Here is a 13,388-nt window from a genome sequence, read left to right as displayed (position 1 = left end):
TTGTCCATAGAAAATGACTGGAGCAGGAAGCAGTGTGCCTTAGGGGTTCTCCAGCGCTACAAAGACATGGCCACTTTCTTCCAATCACAGCACCGCTCTTGTCTCCAGTTTGGGTGCAGGTTTTGTAACTCAGTTCCATTGAAGTTAATTGAGCTTAAATGTAAACCACATCTGAACTGGAGACAGGAGTGGTGCTGTCGCTGGGAGAAAGTGGCCATGTTTTTGTAGCACTGGATAACCCCTTTAACTGTCTAAAGCTAAAACAAATAGGAACTAGGACTCGGTGACAAATACAAGGAAGAGCTAAACAAACAGGCATCTTAAATTTACAACTAGAGATGAGCGAACCTCGAGCGCGCTGTGGTTAGTCCGCAGCATTGGATGAAGAAGTTGGATGCAGCCCTAAGGCTGTTTGGAAAACATGTATACAGTCATAGGCCATATCCATGTTTTTCAGGACCCTCCAGGGCTGCATCCAACTTCTTCAGCCCCCGGTAATCCAATGCCACACGCTCGGGTTCAGACAAGTGAGTCACATATTTTTATACCGCATTTCCGTTCTCCGCTCTCTGATATTACGCTCATACAGTTAATATTGAGAGAATGCAGTCATACGAATTACTGCTCCTTTGATCGATATCCACTTATTCATCGATTCATTGATCTGCCTCAGCATAGAACATTGAAGAAGAATTTTCCAAAATCTATATCCTCAATTATTTAGGTAAGTGAATAGAGATCATACTGTTCCATACTTTCTGGAAAGTCGACAGCTCAAATATCATCTCAAAGATTGAAAAGAACTCGGTTAACTTTTATTATTAATATTAAAGGAGATTTCCTGCATCAGTCATCATTGATCTGCTGGGGAACTCAGCTTTAAGTGTAAGGGCCCTATTCCACCGGACGATTATTGTTCAGATTATCGTTAAACCGTTTGAATCTAAACGATAATCGTTCGGTTGAAATGCAGTTAACGATAAACGACCGAACGAGAAATCGTTGATCGCTTTATAAGACCTGGACCTATTTTTATCGTTGCTCGTTCGCAAAACGTTTGCAAATCGTTCGCATTGAGTAAGACGTCGTTCGGTCGTTTGCAGTAGATACGAACGCAATAGCGAAGAAATATCGAAGAAAAAACTATTGCAAATACGATCATAAGTAACGATTATCGTTCCATGGGAATGAGTGAACGTTTTCAGGTCTTTCGCAATAGCGGTCGTTTGAAATCGTTAATCGTTAACGATTATGCGAACGATAATCGTCCGGTGGAATAGGGCCCTTAGATTACTCTGCAGCGCCGCCACTGGACAAATGAAGCATTGCATGGTGCTCACTAAAATCAACCGAATGGCCATGTGATAGAGGTGTGCTGTGTCCTCTATAGTGAGGGAAATTCTTTAGAGACACTTTTCACTCGAACAAATCTGCACATCGGACAACCCTTCAATCAATATCAAAAGGTAAGAAGACATCCAGCTGCTGTATGCCCTTATAATATAAAATTTGGAGCAAAGAAACATATAAATCAATGAGGTGATAGAACAGCACCATCCACGACCACTAGGTGAATACAGATACATGATTACTTAGGTAGCACAACCATAGAAAACCATCATACAGTGGTAAAATAAGGCCACCATATGCAGTCTACATAATACCACCATTTAATAATAAAAAAAAATACTGCCAAATACAGGCCCTTATGTCTCTATATTGTGCCAAAACAATACAGTCCATATAATATGAACACAATATAATATAATATATAACATATAGAATAAACACAATACACTGGTGCCTTGGATTACGAGCATAATTCGTTCTGGGACCACGCTTGTAATCCAAATCCACTCTTATACCAAAGCAAATTTTCCTATAAGGAATCATTGAGACACAGACAATTGGTTCCACACCCCTAAAAATAATGATTTATTATTCTGAATAACAGGTCAGACAAATGAAACAAACATTTAGAAACAGTAGAATATGTGATATTATAAGTAACTGTACAGTATAGCAATCAGCATGTGGAGTATAATGTATAGTAAGGGCATAAACCTGATAACACAGCAGCAGATTGTAGATACAGGATGGAACTGCAGATCCCCATAATGCAGTAGCGTAGTACAACAGGCTAGAATAGAGAAGCAGGGCTGCTGTCAGAGGACTGTGAGGTCACATGGCAGCAATAGGGAAGGGGGTGTGTTCAGCATGGACCAATCAGGAAGTGAGAATCACAGAGCTGTGCAGGAGGACAGTGACAGAAAGTTTACTATGCAGAAGTGTCTATAGCTGAGTGTGAGTGCAGGCAGATTATAGCAGGAATGGAGAGGATGGGAAACACAAGGGCTGACAGAGACTGCAGGAAGAAATGAGCCAGGCAGATTTGGGCACATGAATTCCGTATTTTCTGTCCGGGAAGAGAGAGAGAGGTTACAGCTATGGAAAGATTACCTCCACAGTCCTGTCCCCTGATGTAAGCCCCAGCCTGAAGTGGATCTGCTATGATTTGGAAGGTGAGGGACACTTCCTGGGTCAGAGTACAGGGCTGTAGACCCCGCTATGCAGACAATGCCCCTCCCCCACTCCCTATCCCACCAGTACAGGAAGCTGTTACACCAAAGCAATGCTCTTAAACCAAGCTCTTCTTGCAAATCACTCTCAATCAAAGTTACTCTTAAACCAAGGTACCACTGTATAATCTACTATTGCACCAACATCATGCTGCTATATACTGCACATTTATGTTCAACTAATATATAGTATTTATACACCATTAGTAGATAATACCACCATATACCTCGTCCTTGGAGGCCCTCCCGCAAGGACAACACATACAGCTCATGTACCTACTACTCCTGCAGGCTGCTGTATACTAGGTGCTAGGCATTGTATATATTACATTGCAGTCAGTATATTACATTCCAGAAGTGTGACGACGGGTGCGGATATAGCGGAGGGGATTCCCAGAATTACTCCACTTTGATTGTGTGCGAGGCCCCAGTGCCCCCTGGCAGCCCCAGGCTCTCACAGATATGGAAGACATGGCCGCCTCAGTAATCTATAATGATTTCCCCAGAGTTCCAGCCCTAGGAGAGCTGAATAATATACAGTATCGATCTCTGGTGAATACCGTCTCCTCCACATGACGTACATCCTTCTAGCTCCATACGTCCTTCAATTATCTGTCTATATCTATATATATATCAGCAATAACATCAGCACCGCTCCCGGGGAAAGCATTGCTTCTGTGGTGACAATGGCGGCTGTCAGCGGTGGGATAGATCAGCCGGAGCAGGTGATCAGTCAATCAGGCAGGGTGTTCCTGGTATGAAGGGGGGCACATCATTGATGTAGGTGGGGTGGGGGTGAAGGCTATTCTGCCTGGTCTCATCCCACAGAAGAGATGCTGTAAAGCAAACTGCTGAAAAAGTTGTGGAATTGTCTAGTTCTAAGGTGGAGACAGATGCCCTGGTATCAGACTGTCTGAATTATCAGATGCCGGAGTAAAAGATTTTCACTACAGATTGAAGGGAATTTATTTTTCTTTCAAATCAACTGGTTTCATAAAGTTTTATAGATTTGTAATTTACTTCTATTTAAAGTTTCAAGTCTTCCAGTACTTATCAGCTGCTGTATGTCCTGCAGGAAGTGGTGTATTATTTCCAGTCTGAGGGAATGTGCACACTAAGGAATCCGCACAGATCACATACCTGACACAGTGCTCAGAAAGTCATATAGATTTGTAATTGACTTCTTTTTAAAAATTTCCAGCCTTCCAGTACTTATCAGCTGCTGTATGTCCTACAGGAAGTGGTGTATTCTTTCCGGTCTGACACAGTGCTCTTGGCTGCCACCTCTGTCCATGTCAGGAACTGTATTCTTTTCAGTCTGGAGAGCAGGAGAGGTTTTCTATGGGGATTTGCTACTGCTCTGGACAGTTCCTGACATGGACAGAGGTGGCAGCAGAGAGCACTGTGTCTGACTGAAAAGAATACACCACTTCCTGCAGGACATACAGCAGCTGATAAATATTGGAAGACTGGAGATTTTTTTAAAAAAGAAGTAAATTACAAATCTATATATCTTTCTGATACTAGTTAATCTGAAAGAAAAAAAATTGGAGTACCCCTTTAATCCTTCAACAATTCCATACACTAAGACGCTGTGAGCAGCTTTCATCCTGCTCCTCCTGGTTCACGAATAGGTAAAACTGCTATGGTGCTTCTAGCCATGGAAAGTGATAGCATGTTTTTATAGCACTCGGGATCTATGAATACAGTCACGGGAAGAACCCACTGGATTGGCAATAAAAATTAACCCCAGCCCCCCCCCATCCCCGGAATCATCAGCGACCCTGCCAAGTCTACTGTGAGATCTGCTAATGGGAATATAATGTATATGGGGAGGGGGGGTGTATTACGTTATGGAGAGATGAATCAACCGCACTGGATGATGTCTGGTTATGGTCTCATATCCCTCCGAGGACCCATTAACCCCATAGTTTCCATGGCTAGGCGGAGAAGGGTCACTCATTATGGGAAACATTAAGAGGTCTGGAAAGGAACACATTGATTTTTCCCAATGATACAAGGAGTTTTCTTTCTTCCAGGAACACATTATTCCGGGGAGGGGGTGACGGGCGTGCGCTGGACTCGTCTCTCTACCTTCCTCCTTATCTCCGATTCTACAATTACAGACAATTATGGTGGATCTCTTCGACCGTTCTGTATGATACTAAAGGAGAAGATTTCTTCATTTTTTTCCCTTTAATTCCTTCTTGGCCGGGAGTGAAGCTGGCAGCTGCCGGCCCCCCGGCCCCCGGCACCATATTTCCATTTTAGCGCAGTCATAAACAGTATTAGCATGTAATTGCTTTACATTTCTCTACAACTATAGATGATGATGAGGATAAAAATAACAGGATGGGTGATTAGCTGTGACCATCTAACCGTGACAAACCCGAGGAGTACGGTGGATCATTGTCACCGCGGCAATCGCTCCTGCAGGACATGGAGGCCATGTGTTCTGTTCTTACTCCTGCCAGTCACTCAGATATAATGGCTTCTATAGGGCCCAAACCCTGGCTACGAGCCCCCTAGGAGCTGAGCGCAGCACAAGGACAGGGTGCCGAAGCTGACTTATGCGGAACAGCGGTAAGAGAAACAGAGCCTAAGATCTAAGGGACTATGGCAGGAGGAGGGACTCAGGAGGTCATTTGGAGGACCATGGCTAAAAGGTCCTTAATGGAAAAGCCACAACTGACTGCCGGTAGGCCACAGTAGCTAAGGAGGGCCTAAAGCTCAATGGGAGGCCTACTTACAGCTGACCTAAAGGGGTATTCCCATTCCCGCACAGTACAACCATGGTTATCTTAAAGGGATATTCCCATCTCAACTAATATAGTTATACATGTTGGACCCGTCAGGTTAAATAGTTTTGCAAATACATTCATTTAGCAAAGTTGTCTCCTCCTCCTGAGATGCTGCTCTGTCCCTCCTATTGTTGACAGCTCATTGTCTAGGTTACTGACCACCACCCTGCTCTAAAAGCAATGGTCTGGCTGGAGTGTACATAGTTATAATGTAGATATATAGTGATATAGTGTATATCTACTGTATAATAAATATAAATATGTAAATTATATCTATATATACCACTGCTTTTAGAGCAGAGTGGTGGTCGGTAACCGAGACAACGAGCTGTCAACAGCAGCATATCAGGAGGAGGAGACAAGCCTGCTAAAAGAATGTATTTGCAAAAATATTTAACTTGACGAGTGCTACAAGTATAACTATATTAGTTGAGATGGGAATACCCCTTTAAGTCGAATGAACCATCAGGTACAGTGCCGGGATCCTGGTGGCCTGGTTCTGTGATCAGCTCTGTTCTTTTGCTGTGCACCGGCCCGGCTCTATGCACTGGGGCAGGCCCACCTCCCCCCGAGCGTGACCATATCCCCTCCCCTCTGTTACCCTATTGGAGGAGATATGGGCACAATGGGCAGCAGCGCGCCTGCTTCCAGTGCATAGAGCCGGCCCGGTGCACAGCGAAAGAACAGCGCTGAGTGCAGGAACCGGGCTGTGTTTCAAGAAAAGGACCGCACCACCAGGATTCCAGAGTGGGGCCGATCACCTAATGTAAGAAACGTAAAAAAAAGCCATGCCTGATGGAATATTTGCTTTAGAGGGATGGAGGGGATCCTGAAGCTGATAAACCAGGACTGAATGTGGGACCTTAGCTGGATAGACGAGTCCTTGGTGCTGATCTGAAAGACCACAGCTACATGGAGGGTTTCCAGAGGATTTATGAAAGGACTGCACCTGAACTTGGGGGTAAAAAAGCTGATCTGAGGGATCACAGCAGAATGGGGAGGCTATAGGCATCAATATGAGGGGCCACAGTAGGATGGATGAGCCCAGTGCACTGATCTGAGGAGCCACAGCTAAATAGAGGGGACTGTGGAGACCAACTGAGGGACCACAGGTGAATAGGGGGGACTACATGACCCGGGGGGGCCACTGGTGAATAAGGGGGGACTACAACATGATCTAAGGGACCACAAGTGAATAGGAGGGAACTACAACATGATCTGAGGGACCACAGGTGAATAGGGGGGGGGGCTACATGATTGAGGGGCCACTGGTCAATAGAGGGGACTACAACATGATCTGAGGGACCACAGGTGAATAGGGGGGGGGGGCTACATGATTGAGGGGCCACTGGTCAATAGAGGGGACTACAACATGATCTGAGGGACCACAGGTGAATGGGGGGGGGGGGGGGGGGACTACAACATTAATCAAAGGACCACAAGTGAATAGGAGGGAACTACAACATGATCTGAGGGACCACAGGTGAATAGGGGGGGAACTACAACATGATCTGAGGGACCACAGGTGAATAGGGGGGGGGGCTACATGATTGAGGGGCCACTGGTCAATAGAGGGGACTACAACATGATCTGAGGGACCACAGGTGAATAGGGGGGGAACTACAACATGATCTGAGGGACCAGAGATGAAAGGGGGACCCCTAGGAACTGACTATAGGGGTTGTAGAAGCTTATCTGGGGGAGCAGAGCATAATGGGGGGCAGTACAAGATGATCTTAGGGACCAGAGATGATCTTAGAGGCCACAGCTAAATATAAGGGTCCTAGCAGCCTAATGATAAATGGGACAATTGCAGAATCAAAGTGCCCGAAAGATAATCTGTGGAACCACAACAGAAATGTGAAGGGAAGTCATATAAATATAAATAAATAAATATATAAATATATATATATATATATATATATATATATATATATATCCTACTATTGTTAGAGATCTATCCATCTCTCCATATCCATCCATCCCATTGAAAAATGGCTGATAACAGGGAACAATAGATTGTAAAGCAGAACAAATAGTGATGAGTAAGCCTTTAGGCCTAGTGTCTCTGTGCTCAGCACCATTGTGATTTCAGCACCGGGGACAGCTCCGCTTGCCTCCTTTGCATTGTATGGTCTGTCCTCTTGTACAGGCAGGAAGTCGACTACTTGTTCCTGGTCTGAGCAATGATCAAGAAAATGAGGGATTAAACCTGCGGCTGTGGAATATTACAGCTAGACGGGGACATGATGGGCTCCCTGCCCTGGATTATGTAGCACTGCAGCCTGACTACTATACGAGGAGGCCGCAGGGATCAGCCGGTCACAGGGTCAGGGCAGCGGACTGATCGGCTTTACTCCATGGTGACACGGCAGAGGTCAGGAAGCCTTATGTATATAGGGCAGATATAGGTGACGTGACGGGGAAGGTCATGCACTAGACAGATAGCAGCACAGGTGGCTGACTTATGACTTAATACCGCCATAATATGTCCTGTCTGCCGCAGTCTGAGAAAATAATCCTCATTACAAGGCTGAGGCTTAATCTTACATGCAGTATATTGACCTACTGTCTGTGCCAAGGCTAAAAGAGCAATCCAAAGGATGAGCAATGCAAAAAGACGGCCTGGTGACCCCAAAACCTCATATACAGCAGAGGTCAGAGATCGCTCCACTAACCATGTGGCACTGTGTGAACTATGTTGCATTGAAGCTAAGTAAACGGGGTCACACAATAGTGGCAGCAACTGCGATCTGAGACGTGAGGTTATGGATTTCTCTCTGTATGGTCATGACTGCAATGCGACCCCATACACTGACCTTATGTGCAATGCAGCCCGATCCACACAGTGCAAAAAGTTGATCTTTAGTAAAATGGAAACTGTCACAAGCATAAACCAGTGAGAGAAATGCTGAACAGATCGGTGTATTACTTACATCATCCTGTTCAGCCGTTCTCCTAATATGCAGGAGAATAGGATTCTTGCCACACCCCTTCCCCGCCCTCCAGCTGCTGATTGACACTTAACTGCCTATACACAGCATGGATAGATAACTGCCAATCAGCAGCTGGTGGGTGGAGTTTTTTGCTTCTCATGAATATCCAGGACTACTGAGCTCATGCACATAATAGAGAGGACTACTAATTGTCCATGTTATTCAGGAGGATCTCTCTGCATCAGCAGCATAGATCAATGTAAGTAATACATCAGTCTGTTCAGCTTCTCTGTCTGTAGTTTATGCTACCCTGGGATAGGACACCATAAACCTACTGACAGAGTCTCTTTAAGTAGCCCCTGTCGTAGCCAAAATCACAGTGTAGCCCCAGCCTAATGCATATGAATGAGTAACCCAAAAATCACCAGTAAGTTGTCCAGAATTAGAAAAACAATTCAAAAACATTGCCCCATCTGTCCACAGGTTATGTGCGGAATTGCATCTCATCCCCCATCATTCCAATTGAGCTGAGCTGCAATACCAACCACAACCAGCAGACAGGTGTGGCACTGGTTCTAAAAGAAACCAGCCATGCTTTTAGTATCTTATAAAAGAGGTAAAGACCTTGAGTTGACCTCAGTTCTATTTAGCAATTATTACTGGTGTCTGAAAGCTGTATGGCAGATACGTTACACAGGGATCCTACAGCCACTCACCCAGCTTTCCTTGGCTCCTGAAAGGCAAATCTGCTCCACTAGGAGGCTGGAAAAGATGGTTCTCACCATTGTGAAGGTGACTATATTGCTTGTTATCCAGCTTTCCTGGGAACAGAAGCAGAATTGGAGCAGTTTATGGCATCCATTGAGATCAATGGTTCGCTGTTAATTATAATAGATATTAATACTAGATAGCTGGCTGATCCCACAGGCCTGGCGGGACCCTGGGGTTCTGCATCCTCTTTCCTAGCCAATTACGTGGACAGATCATAATTCCTACAATCTCGGGTATTTACCCTGAGTAACCCTAAAAATAACCAGGTCAGCTGCAAAGTCGAACATTGAAACCAATGTCAATAGCATGACGGGAAAAGAAAAGCCAGCTGGTCTGACCTGATACCACAGCACCCTCTATTGGTAGGCCTGAGGAAGTACAACAACAGATATACAGGAAAACATCCGTATCTACAGTCCGTGCTACAATGTTCATAGATAATGATGAAATAGGAAGCGGAGATGATGATGAGGCAGGCAGCACAATAATCTCCAGCCTCTATCAGATCTGGGGTCCCACTGAACCCCTTAATGGCGAATATTTGGGCTATACATTTACATGGACAATAGAATATAAGAAGCCTTATTTATACATAGACAATAGAATATAAGAAGCCTTATTTATACATAGACAATAGAATATGAGAAGTCTTATATACACATAGACAATAGAATATGAGGAGGAAAAATATTTTTTATGGTTTTATGGAGCTGTAATAAGAAGTCAGTGTTGTAGGTTCTACATTACACAATACTGCACCCTCCCTAGTTAGACCACCCCAGCGGCATTCTTCCTTGACCTGTGACTCCCACCATGCCCTGACAGCTCCAATATAATTCTGCCCCAGCTGGAGAGAATACTGCCCCCCAGTGTTACAATGACCCTAAGGTTTTAATTAGCTGCATTGCAACTTATGAACACTATACAGAAATGTACATACAATGGTACCTCGGTTTAAGAGTAACTCTGATTGAGAGCGTTTTGCAAGAAAAGGTTAAAAGTTTTTCAAAATTTTAACTTGGTTTAAGAGCTCCCTGTACTGGATGGGAGAGAAAGTCAGGGAGGGGCATGGTCTGCATAGCGGGGTCTACAGCACTATATTCTGACCCAGGAAGTCTCCCTCACCTTCCAAATCATAGCAGATCCACTTCAGGCTGGGGCTTGCATCAGGGGACAGGATGGGGGAGGTAATTTCTCCATAGCTGTAACCCCTCTCTCCCTGGACAGAAAGTGCTGCATTATATGCCCACATCTGTCCTGCTCATTCCTTTATGCTCCCTGCAGTCTCTGTCAGCCCTTGTGTTTCCCACCCTCTCCATTCCTGCTTTAATGTTCCTGCACTCACACTCAGCTGTACACACTGCTGCTATAATGTGCCTGCACTCACACTCAGCTATACAAACTGCTGCTATAATTTGCCCGCACTCACACTCAGCTATACACACTATACACACTCAGCTATACACACTGCTATAATGAGCTTGCACTTACACTCAGCCATTCACACTGCTGTATAGAAAAGTTTCTGTCACTATCCTCCTGCTCCTCACTTCCTGATTGGTCCATGCTTAACACACCCCCCCCTTCCCCATTGCTGTAATGTGACCTCACAGACCTCTGACAGCAGCCCTGCTTCTCTATTCTAGTCTGTTGTACTACACTACTGCATTATAGGGATCTGCTGCTCCATTCTGTATCTACAAACTGTGGCTGTTTTTTTTCATTCTTATGCACTTACTATACATTATACTCCACATGCTGGTTTCTATACTCTACAGTAACTTAAAATATATTTTTATGGTGCGTTCACACCTACAGGATCTGCAGCTGATTTTATTTAAATAACTGAACACAGCATCAAATCTTCACCATCAAATCTGCTGCAGATCCTGTAGGTGTGAACGCACCCTAAACGTTTGTTTTACATGTTATTCATAACAAAAAAAAATCATTATTTTTGGGTTGTGGAACAAATAATCTGCATTTCAATGATTCCTTATGGGAAAATCTGCTTTTGGTAAAGAGTGATTCGGATTACAAGCACGGTCCTGGAGCGAATTATGCTCGTAATCTAAGGCACCACTGTACTAGTTTACCAATCTCTAATCTTCTAGTATCAGCTGCTGTATGTCCTGCAGGAAGTGATGTATTCTTTCCAGTCTGACACACTGCTCTCTGCTGCCACCTCTGTCCATGTCAGGAACTGTCCAGAGCAGCAGCAAATCCCCATAGAAAATCTCTCCTGCTCTGGATGCAGCCCCCACACAGCCTATATACATCTAACCCCGCCATGTGCATGAGGTCATAAGGTGATAAAAAGTACATCAAAGAAAAAGACAACTCCTACAGGACTGATTTCCCTTCATTTTATTAGACTCTATGGTTGCACAAGCTTATATTTCACATCCGCTTAACCTAATATAAAAAGCCTTGCCGGCCTCAGCTGTAGTTAATGCCTAATAGATAGAAGTGGCCCAGATCTGGGGCCGGGGTATTGATATTTTTGTTAGAATTAGCGGCCCTGCTGGCAGGTCTGGCTGCCTCTTCCTAACCACACAAATCCATCAGGAAGGTAAAGCAATGGCCGCAGACCTTCTCAGAAGTGTAATTACTGGAGCCGGGAGCGCTGAGATGGAGAAGGGAATGAGACAGCGGTGATGGGAGTATGAGACAGCAGCCATCTCTGACCCGGTGTCACCCAACCTGCCATAAGATAGGGAACACTGCTCTAACCCAACTACAACTCCCAGCATGCAGCGGCAGCTGACCTGAAGAGACATAAGATAGGGAACACTGCTCTAACCCAACTACAACTCCCAGCATGCACCAGCAGCTGACCTGAAGAGACATAAGATAGGGAACACTGCTCTAACCCAACTACAACTCCCAGCATGCACCAGCAGCTGACCTGAAGAGACATAAGATAGGAAACACTGCTCTAGCCCAACTACAACTCCCAGCATGCACCAGCAGCTGACTTGAAGAGACATAAGATAGGGAACACTGCTCTAACCCAACTACAACTCCCAGCATGCACCAGCAGCTGACTTGAAGAGACATAAGATAGGGAACACTGCTCTAACCCAACTACAACTCCCAGCATGCAGCGGCAGCTGACCTGAAGAGACATAAGATAGGGAACACTGCTCTAACCCAACTACAACTCCCAGCATGCACCGGCAGCTAACCTGAAGAGACATAAGATAGGGAACACTGCTCTAACCCAACTACAACTCCCAGCATGCACCAGCAGCTGACCTGAAGAGACATAAGATAGGGAACACTGCTGTAACCCAACTACAACTCCCAGCATGCAGTGGCAGCTGACCTGAAGAGACATAAGATAGGGAACACTGCTCTAGCCCAACTACAACTCCCAGCATGCACCAGCAGCTGACCTGAAGAGACATAAGATAGGGAACACTGCTCTAACCCAACTACAACTCCCAGCATGCAGTGGCAGCTGACCTGAAGAGACATAAGATAGGGAACACTGCTGTAACCCAACTACAACTCCCAGCATGCAGTGGCAGCTGACCTGAAGAGACATAAGATAGGGAACACTGCTCTAGCCCAACTACAACTCCCAGCATGCACCAGCAGCTGACCTGAAGAGACATAAGATAGGAAACACTGCTCTAGCCCAACTACAACTCCCAGCATGCAGTGGCAGCTGACCTGAAGAGACATAAGATAGGGAACACTGCTGTAACCCAACTACAACTCCCAGCATGCACCGGCAGCTGACCTGAAGAGACATAAGATAGGGAACACTGCTCTAACCCAACTACAACTCCCAGCATGCACCAGCAGCTGACCTGAAGAGACATAAGATAGGAAACACTGCTCTAGCCCAACTACAACTCCCAGCATGCACCAGCAGCTGACCTGAAGAGACATAAGATAGGGAACACTGCTCTAACCCAACTACAACTCCCAGCATGCACCAGCAGCTGACCTGAAGAGACATAAGATAGGGAACACTGCTCTAACCCAACTACAACTCCCAGCATGCACCAGCAGCTGACCTGAAGAGACATAAGATAGGGAACACTGCTGTAACCCAACTACAACTCCCAGCATGCACCGGCAGCTGACCTGAAGAGACATAAGATAGGAAACACTGCTCTAACCCAACTACAACTCCCAGCATGCACCAGCAGCTGACCTGAAGAGACATAAGATAGGGAACACTGCTCTAACCCAACTACAACTCCCAGCATGCACCGGCAGCTGACCTGAAGAGACATAAGATAGGGAACACTGCTCTAACCCAACTACAACTCCCAGCATGCACCGGC

The 13,388-nt window shown here is 45.3% G+C and overlaps 1 protein-coding gene across 3 annotated transcripts in view; it reads right to left on the bottom strand.

Moving 5' to 3' along the window:
* Positions 1-13,388, bottom strand: part of SBK1 (SH3 domain binding kinase 1) — a 75,934-nt gene that overhangs the window by 37,898 nt on the left and 24,648 nt on the right. The window contains exon 1 of one of the 3 annotated variants that reach the window (XM_069984087.1): positions 9,033-9,109. The exons of the other annotated variants lie outside the window; for them this stretch is intronic. The gene's annotated coding sequence lies outside the window, so the exon portion shown is untranslated. Of the gene's footprint in view, positions 1-9,032; positions 9,110-13,388 lie in introns of those variants that run through there. 3 annotated transcript variants of the gene reach the window in all.

The sequence above is a fragment of the Dendropsophus ebraccatus genome, chromosome 9, assembly GCF_027789765.1.
Source record: "Dendropsophus ebraccatus isolate aDenEbr1 chromosome 9, aDenEbr1.pat, whole genome shotgun sequence".
Classification (NCBI taxonomy): domain Eukaryota; kingdom Metazoa; phylum Chordata; class Amphibia; order Anura; family Hylidae; genus Dendropsophus; species Dendropsophus ebraccatus.
This window is presented reverse-complemented; position numbering and strand designations above follow the sequence as displayed.